At 36.5% G+C, this 10289-nt stretch overlaps 1 long non-coding RNA gene across 2 annotated transcripts in view; it reads left to right on the top strand.

Moving 5' to 3' along the window:
• Positions 1-9966, top strand: part of LOC128247819 (uncharacterized) — a 52998-nt gene extending 43032 nt beyond the window's left edge. For both annotated transcript variants that reach the window (XR_008264141.2, XR_008264140.2), the window contains exon 2: positions 8715-9966. This is a non-coding gene — a long non-coding RNA (uncharacterized LOC128247819). The remainder of the gene's footprint in view (positions 1-8714) is intronic.
• Positions 9967-10289: the final 323 nt, after the last annotated feature.

Genomic DNA, 10289 nt, shown 5'->3' with positions numbered 1-10289 from the left:
TTCTTCATTATTTTCAAAATTAATTGAGACACAATGGTATATATATATATATATATATATATATATATATGTAACAATAAAAGAAGTGAGAAACCAACTCAATCTGAAGCTAAACATCAATAACAACAACAACAAGCACAATAACAATATCATTCTCCCTTTAACATCATTAACATCTTCATCACCAACAATCCCATCACCATAGCCACCAAAATCACTTCCATCGACTCTGAATAGCAGCCAGATTGCCATCACACTGAGAAGATCATTAACGACCATCTTAAATGTAATCAACTAGAAGTCAGCAAGTAAATGTCCTATTAGCAGTAAATCAACCAACCATGTCTGAATTACCTCTATGAAGCCACGTCTATCTCAAAAATTGTTTCCAGGCATGGAACCTTGATTAACAGAATGTAATGTAGTTAGAACTAAACCAAATAATAAACATTATTCTATGTAATGTATTGCATGTTTCTTTCTTTATATTATATTTGATAGTGTTAATTTTGAGATAATAAAGAATTGCAAATATAACATCACAACCATATATATATATATATATATTACTGTATGAACTAGACTCGGATGTTATTATACACTTCTGGTCACAATGTGCTTCTTCGCATTGTTATAGCTTTCAAATGATGCCACCCTACTGGTTAAGCAGGGTGGCCTGTATATATATATATATATATATATATATATATATATATATAAATATATATTATATTTCTGTAAATTTCAACTACTATATATATATATATTGCACATTAACACAGAAGTCGGTTGTTCAGTTGATTAAACAACTGAATCCTCATCATTGAATCATGGTCAACTACCATGACCATACATACGTGTGTGTATGTTTGTATGTATGTACGTGTATGTCTGTATGTATGTTATATGTGTTTGTATGGATGTGTGTGTGTGTGTGTGTGTGTGTGTGTGGTCAATGGTGGTGGTTCTCCGTTGTTCAACAATACAGATTCAGTTATTCAATCAACTGAATTATTTATTCCTGAATTAAATTGAGAATGGCTGAGTATTCCACAGACATATGGGATCTTTTTTAAAACGGGGGCCACATTTTTCATTAACGAAACACTTTGAAACTTGGAACACTGGTAGAATGTGTCATATAAAACATCTTTTACTCTTAGTCTTCTTTAAAAAAAAAGAAATCCCTAACTTATTCCATGTTAAAGTTGTCGTATTTCTGTAATTTCAACCAATCACTGACGTCCATTCAGTCGATATACATTAAGTGCCGACTACATAAACAAACGATTCTGAAACAATTCTATCGGTGATAGGGTTAGGGTTAGGGTTAGGGTAAAACAGCAAATTTAAAAAGAAAAAAGCAAAACGAAGCTATGGAAATTAAATACACTTTACATCGCTTAATCAGCCAAAGGAGTAAATGTAAACAACTGAATACTTGTCAGTGATTGGTTGAAATTATCGAAATAATACAATTTTTTACATGAAATAAATTCGAATACAAAAATATTTTTCTGTTCTATAACACAAAATAGATAAGTATACGAAATTTGAAAGTCTTTCGGTACCAAAAACACTACGTAAAACATAAATGAAAAATGTGGCCCCCGTTTTAAAAAAGATCCGACATATGTACCCATAACAATTACAGATACAATCAGCCTGAAAGGCTTCCATACAGTTTCCATATACCCATCTTCATTCACAAGATATGGGTTGACTTAGATTCAAAGCTATGGAAAATTACATATGCTGAAAATGCCATACAGGGGCATCAGACCCTAGATTTTGTGGTTATGCACCAAGTTACTTAACTACAGGGTGGTCTGAAAGTCTTGTTACCCGCTACATATTGTTTATTATTGTCATTATTATCATTTAATACAGGATAGCCATGTATCTTCTCCACAGCAAGAAACCAGTTCCTCTAACATACTTCAGCCTTTCAACCCTTAGCATACAGCCACTCCCCATCTCTATTTAGCCTCAATCAGTTGAGGGGCTTTTTAGTCTTGCAAGTTACATGGCAACCACACTAGTGCTGGTACTGCAAAAAAGCACCCACTTCACTCTGTAAGTAATTGGCATTAAGGAGAGCATCCAGCCAAAGGAACCATATCAAAGCAGATACTGGAGCACAGTGCAGTCTTCTGACTCATCAAAGCCTGTTGAACCATCGAATCTCTGCCAGCATAGAAGATGGATTAAAAAGAAGCCCATTGCATGCATGTGTATGCACGCACACATGTGTGTGTGACAGTGGGGGGTATGTTTTTATCATGATATTACACACAAATTATAGACAGACTACATCATCATACAAGCAGTGACATTTGTTTGTAATCCTTTGTGAAAACATCTCTCGAGTGGCAGAAAATATTATCTTGCTTGAAAACAGATGAATGTTGGCAACAGGTATTTTTATTTCTAGAGCTAGTTTCTAACCTAGAACCTGGAATTTCAACAACATGGACAGGGCAGCTGTGCATGTTTGCATGCATATATGCGAGTATTAGGTGTCGGTATATGTGCAGATCTGTATGTTTTCTTTTACGTATGTGTACTCATATATGTAGTTGTATGCCTAGACAAGTGTATATGTATTTATATCTTACATGCTAAACTTTCAGAAAGTTTTACATATTTTGACAGTTCCAATCATGGCCTGTTTCTGTAGTCTTCTAATTAGCTTTCTCTTTTCTGATTTCAAGAACCCTAATTTTTCAAGATTGGCACTGAGGCTACATATCCAAGTGCCCCAATAATTATGGGTATAAATTTAAAGTCAAAGCCGAAGTGAAGTACCTGAAAATTTATAAACAGTTCAGCATAGGCATTTTTTGTATCATTGATCTTTAGCTCTATGGTAACATCTGCTGAGCAACTGACAATCAACATTACACTTTCTCTTCTTTGTTCTAAATTTATCTATTTATCTATCAATCTATCTATCTATCTATCTATCTATCTATCTATCTATCTATCTATCTATCTATCTATCTATCTATCTATCTATCTACCTATCTATCTATTTATTTATCTGTCTATCTATCTATGTGGGTGCGTGCATGTGCATCTGTGCATGCATGCATGTATGCGTGTGTATATATGTATGTTTGTATGTATGTGTGCATATGTATGTATGTATGTATGTATGTATGTATGTATGTTTGTATGTGTATTTGTACTTGTGGCTGTGAGTGTGTGCATGTGTATGTGTCATGTGTATGTGTCATGTGTATAACACATGGTGGAATAGTTCAACAGAGAGAGAGAGAGAGAGAAAGAAAGAGGGAGAGAACCATGATAGGTATGAGAGAAAGAGAGAAGCAAGTGAAAATATCAGGTCATTAGAATAAACGTAGGTGTCAGGTTCACATACACAGCAAGGAAAGAAATTACAAATTAAGAAATTGACCAATGTTCTGTAATGAAAGGATCAGAGGTATCATGTGTTACAGATTGCAAGGTCAGCATGCATCAAGATCCCTCTGGGGAAATGTGTGCATGAAATGATACCAGCACACTTGTCCATACTAATGCCAAGAAAGAAAAGGCATGGAAATGTTACCATAAAGGGTTACAGACTGAAAAGACTACATGGGAGAGACAAAACAACTTGTTCAAGTGGACTCAACAGATGGATTAGCCATTGTCATTAAAAAGTACATCCATCAGAGTGACGAAGACCATTTATTCCTCCTTAAGGATGACTGATGACTTGTGTGATGACTTTGTTTAACCCTTTAGCATTTAAATCAGCTATATCCTGCCAAAATAATCTACTTGTTTTATCTTCAAACCGGCCAAATCTGGCCTCTCACACTTACCCTACAATGTTATTTTAAAGATAAACAATCACATCATTGAAATCTCAAAGCTACAAGATAACACATAATTCAAATCAATGTAAATAAATATTACATTTGACAGAGAAATCTGAATACTAAAGGTTAAAATGAGGAAGTGTTGCACACCATCAACCACACTTTCCAATCCATGACCATCTTCAATGCAGTAGCAAAACCAGGTCAAGATAATTAGGGATGGCGGTGGATGTAGTGGATGACCAAGATGTCTGATTTGTCTCATCTTGTTCACTGTACTCCACTATGTGTTGCTGCAGCTACCTTCTCTTCTGTTAGGCCATGATGGTTTCTTCCACAGAGTGCACTGGATCCAGTTTTCACATGCATAGGTCAGCAAGCCGTAATATGTTAATATACCCATAGTTGGGATCCCGACAGATGCTACTACTCTGGGTTAGAGTAGACCTTGGGACAATAGTTGTTCCACACTCTTCAAAACCCTGGAACTTATAATCCAGGGCTCATTAACAAATGCAGTTTAAAGTCATACCCAGGACATGATTAATAGCTATATAGCCAAAAGGATGATTAAAGACATGAAAGCAGTGTAAGTGATTGAAACATCAGAGATGGTCACTGAAGTGCAGAAAATTGGGTTTAAGAAAAGTTATGATGTCATGTGCAAGAGAGGAGAAACAGTGGTTACAAATGTGATTCATATAGAGGTTGCTTGTTGGGAAGAGAAGAACCAAGTAAGTTATATGGAAGGAATCTGTAGAAGAGAAAGACCAGAAGAGCTGGAGAGGGCTGACTGCAGGAAACTGAACCTCTTGTGACCAACCCTCAGAGGAGAGAATGACAAAGGACCACAGAAGGCCTGCCCGACCAATGGAAATATTAGGAAGTAAACCTAAATGATGGTAAGAAAAAAGCGGAGAAACAGGATGTAGTGATGAGGAGGATGATGATTCTGATGACAATTATGATAATGACAATAATGATAATAACGATATTGATAATGATAACAATATTGATGATGATGAGGATGATGATGACAACGATGACAACAACAACAATGATCACAACAGTGTGTTTTCTTCTTTTTATCACTTAACCAGAGAGCTAAGCACAGTACCCATCACCCAATTTTTCCAGAGCTTCCAAGACTAGTGGGAGGAAAAGAGGAGGCTATCCTCAAACCAGAGACTTGATCTAATGCTTGCAACAGAGTGATTTCCAGTAAAGCTTCCCAAGGTGCCAGGTGGCATTCTTAAACTGGGTTACAGAATTAAGTCTGTGACCTGAGAATTCAGAATGCACAGAACCAGAACAATTAACATGATACATTCCATCTGATGCTCTACCAGTTCTGCCAATCAACTGCTGTGGGCTGATGATAAGCAAAGTTGACCTTGGAGGGATTTGAGCACAGGACAAAATGCTTTTTAGAATTCTGAAACAAATTCTAAAAGGCATTTTGTTCTAGGCTCTGTGTATGTATATGCATACGTGTCTATACACATGTGAGTGTGTGTGTGTGTGCATGAGTATGTATGTGTGTATATATATATATATGTCTGTGTGTATGTTTGTGAGTGTGTGTGTATATATGTATATATATATATATATATAAAAATATATATATATAGAGAGAGAGAGAGAGAAAGAGACATGTGTGTGTGTGTGTGTGTATGTATCTATTCACACATATGCACACCCACACACCTACACAACATAGATATAATATATATATATATATATATATATATATATATATATATACATGTATGTATACACACACGCACATATATATATATATGTATATATATATATATATAAATGTGTATATCACACACACACACATGTATAAACAAGCAATAAAAGTTAAACCATCAGCATGGTATTGAACCATTTCCCTCCCCTTGCCCCATCCTACCCCCATTTAACTGCAGTACTGTGCTACTGAATTGATTGTGTGCAGTACAAGAACTATCTGTAATCAATGGCACACATTATGTACAAACATCTATATTATTATGCTGAGAGTGGTGTTGGTGGTGGCAGCAGCGGCGGTGGTGGTGGCAACACGGGGTGGCAGTAGGGGTGGTGGTGGTGATGGTGATGGTAGTAAAAGTGGTAGTGGTGTATGATAGTATTGCTGTCATCAGACTACTCACCAACCAAACTCTGTAACATTGTACATGTTGTGATAATGGAAGACTTCACAGAGATAACAGATCAATTATTACACCGAAGGCAGAAACACGATGATGATGGTGGTAGTGATGATGATGATGATGATGGCGACGACGATGATGATGACGTGGTGGTGGTGGTGGTGGTGGCAAGGGTGGTGATGAGGGAGATCTTGATAGTCATGGTGTTGATGTTGATGTTGATACTGATGATGATGTTGATCATATCATGATGATGATATTGATGATGCTAATGATAATATTAATCACTACCACCAACACCACCACCACCACCACCACCATCATCCTCATCATCACCACCACCATCACCGGCACTGTATAGTTGCTATTATCAACTATATAATGTTTCACTTTGTGTCTGTTCTATGTTTTCTTTGTTTTTTGTGGGTTGGATAGATCTACAATCCACCATGTATTTCAGTGCTCTGTATTTTACTATTTCTCTAACCTGATTCTCCCCCCCCTCTCTCTCTACCCCATTACACTGCAACATACCATCAATAACAACAATTGCTTAAAACATAACGTATTAGAAAGATTCCATGGACTGAGCAAATACATTGTACATCTCACTATACCTCGCACAATACAACACCATGCCTCATTACACTTCATCATACTTCTTAATTCACACCACATTACACAACACCGTACTATTCTCTTTGTGGATCTTTTTTAAAACGGGGGCCACATTTTTCATTAACGAAACACTTTGAAACTTGGAACACTGGTAGAATGTGTCATATAAAACATCTTTTTCTCTTAGTCTTCTTTTAAAAAAAAGAAATCCATAAGTTATTCCATGTTAAAGTTGTCTTATTTCTGTAATTTCAACCAATCACTGACGTCCATTCAGCCGATATACATTAAGTGCCGACTACATAAACAAACGATTCTGAAACAATTAACCCTAACCCTAACCCTAACCCTAACCCTAACCCTAGGGTTAGGGTTAGGGTTAAAGCAAATTTAAAATGAAAAAAGCAAATAAAATGAAGGTATGGAGATTAAATACACTTTACATCGCTTAATCAGCCAAAGGAGTAAATGTAAACAACTGAATACTTGTCAGTGATTGGTTGAAATTATCGAAATAAGACAATTTTTTACATGAAATAAATTCGAATACAAAAATATTTTTCTGTTCTATAACACAAAATAGATAAGTATACGAAGTTTGAAAGTCTTTCCGTACCAAAAACACTACGTAAAACATTAATGAAAAATGTGGCCCCCGTTTTAAAATAGATCCCTGTTTGTTATTTAATTGAGATTTGGCTGCTATTTCTAGTAGAGTGAGCAATCACATACAAACCTCCTTGTAGGCTTGTTATTCATTTTTCTTTTCTTTTTTACTTGTTTCAGTCATTAGACTGTGGCCATGCTGGGGCATCACCTTGAGGAATTTGTAGTTGAATGATTCGACCCCAGTAGTTTACTTTTTTTTTTTTTAAAGCCAGGTATTTATTCTATTGGTGTCTTTTGCCAAACTGCTAAGTTACAGAGAAGTAAACATATCAACACCAATTGTCAAGCGGTAGTGGGAGACAAACACAGACATAAAGATACACATGCACACACACACACACGCACACACACACACACGCACACACACACACATTATCATTTCATATTTGAAGAAGAAGCACATTCTAAAGGTTAGAGCAATAATGTATTTAGGTGAAGTTAAAATATATGTCCAGTCATAGAGTGGCCAATGGTTTCACATCCATAAAGCGCTTAGCTTTATAGACAACTCATCAGACTCTAATGACCTGAGCGTCTTTCAGTTTCTGTCTACCAAATCCCACTCACAGTAGAAGATACTTGCCCAAGGTGCCACACAGTGGGAATGAACTCAGAACCATATGGTTGGAAAGCAATTTTTTTGTCAATATTATTTTCATTTCATTTTCTTTTTTGCTGCTTCGGTTAACTTTGAAAACCTTAATGTACCCACAGTAGGGTAACAAAGGTTGCTAGCACTTGGGGCAAGGCAAGTATTTTCTGTAGTAGTAGTAGTAGTAGGAGGAGGAGGAGGAGGAGAAAGAGGACATGTTATTGTTTTGTTTTGTTTTTTTGGTATTTTATTTATTATAACTACTTTATTTTTTTCCCATCTGAAATTTTGGGCCCCCAAAACTTTACACCTAGAGCAACTGCCATTTGTGTGGCATTGTGGAATTGTTCACCACTAGCATAGCTGGTGAGGGGCACGGTCTGCCCTGGATGGCACTTTTAGAGAGGCAGCACTTTTAAAGGGGTGACACTTTTCATCCTGTTGTAGGTTATTGCTGTAAGTAATATGTGTTTATGGTAGGGTCGAGGGCAAGCAAAAGGAAGGACTGTCCCAGGCGGCACACACTCTAGCTACGCTAGTGTTGCCCACACTACACCTCTCTCTCTCTACGTACATTTTATATAACCCACATTTTACCCACATCTCTGTTAACTGAAATACATATTTAAACTATATTTCACTTAAACCTTATCTGCATTCTACCTGTATTTTGCATATGTTTATCTTCAGAAGTCACACTGTGCCTACTGTTTGCGTATGTTTTTCAGCCCATCCTCCAATTCCTGCGCAGTTTACCCACAGTTTATCCAAAACTTTAACTACCATAAAATAATTTTGTCAGAATTTCTATAATTTAAGATTTTTTTTTTTTTCTTTATCCTTCAGGTTACTTTTGGGGCAGCCCTACATAACTGAGCTTGGAGCAACATTCAACCTCATCAAAGCCAAAGCTTCCAGACCAACTGCTGCTACAACTTCAGCTGCTGCTGCTGCTGCTACTGTTACTACTACTACTACTACTACTACTACTACTACTACTACTTCTGCTGCTGCTGCTACTACTACTCTTACTACTACTACTACCATCATCATCATTGACTTCTTCCCATCATTATACCTCTTATTTGCTATATTACCATAAAGCAAAATATTATTATTAGTATTATTATTATTTTCACCTGTTTTGCAAAGAAAAAGAAAAAGGACGATGAGAAATCCTACGGAAGTTAACACAGTCTTTTCATGAAGTGTTATCGGATTCGAACAACAGGAAATAGTTACCCAACATCAGACAATGCTCGACTCAGCCCCTGGGCACCTATTGACCAGGTTCCACTGGCCTGTTGTTGGTAGTTATCAGTTGGACTGGTACAATAGCAGAAAACCACTGTGAAATATCCTTCAAGGTTGTTTCTCATCCAAAACAGCAATTCTAAAAACAGAAAACAAGGAAGGAATTTAACAACACAAACAAGAAACACAAAACAGTTAAATGTATTAATAAAAAAGACCTTGATAAAAATAATAATAATAATAGTAAAGACCAAAATAAGGGAAATAATTCTTTTTTCTCTCCCTACTGTTTTATCAACTGTTGAAGTTTTAAGCTAGCCCTTTCAAAATGCCAAATGGACGGAAGGGCGTAACAACTTTTCAGAAACTGGGAACTATTATGGGTCCATGTCTCATTATATTCGGCTTGCCCTTATTGATCCCTGGTATTGCAATAACTGTTGTCCCTTTCTATGATGAGACTGGGTTCCCAAAATTTGGAGGCTTACACATTTTTGGCTTTTTTATCTTGTTCACAGCAGTCTTGCTCACTATTTCAGGTTGTGCATTCAGTTGCATGCGCAAAGCAACAATATCGCCTCTAGAACAGGTGCAACTCGTGTCTCCATGGGGAACACCTCGACATGGCTCTGTATTGCAGCAGAAAGAAGAACTGATGCCATGCACTGGAGAAATGTCATAAAATTGAGCTCCAAATCAAACTAATACAGATCCTGTAGACCTTATACAACCTGCCTGCTAAGGGGCATAAGAAAGCCATCTTTGTTATTTATTCATTCCTTTGGTGTATTTTTTTCTTTTCACTTATTATTCAATTTTTTTCAATAAATAAAAATGAACAACAGTAATTTCTGAAATGATTTTTTTTAAATTTGATTTTCTTCAGTATATTTCACTTGTTAATGCTATTGTTGTAGTAGTTCTTATTATTGATGCTTATTTTCAGGCTATCCATTATCCAACAAGTGTGTTATTTCTTTACTACCCACAAGGGGCTACACACAGAGGGGACAAACAAGGACAAACAAACAGATTAAGTCGATTATACCGACCCCAGTGCGTAACTGGTACTTATTTAATCGACCCCGAAAGGATGAAAGGCAAAGTCGACCTCGGCGGAATTTGAACTCAGAACGTAGCGGCAGACGAAATACCGCTAAGCATTTC

The sequence above is a fragment of the Octopus bimaculoides genome, chromosome 5 (genome assembly GCF_046866305.1).
Source record: "Octopus bimaculoides isolate indiv1 chromosome 5, ASM4686630v1, whole genome shotgun sequence".
NCBI classification, from domain to species: domain Eukaryota; kingdom Metazoa; phylum Mollusca; class Cephalopoda; order Octopoda; family Octopodidae; genus Octopus; species Octopus bimaculoides.
The sequence above is the reverse complement of the archived record's forward strand: the minus strand, read 5'-3'. Positions and strand labels throughout refer to the sequence as shown.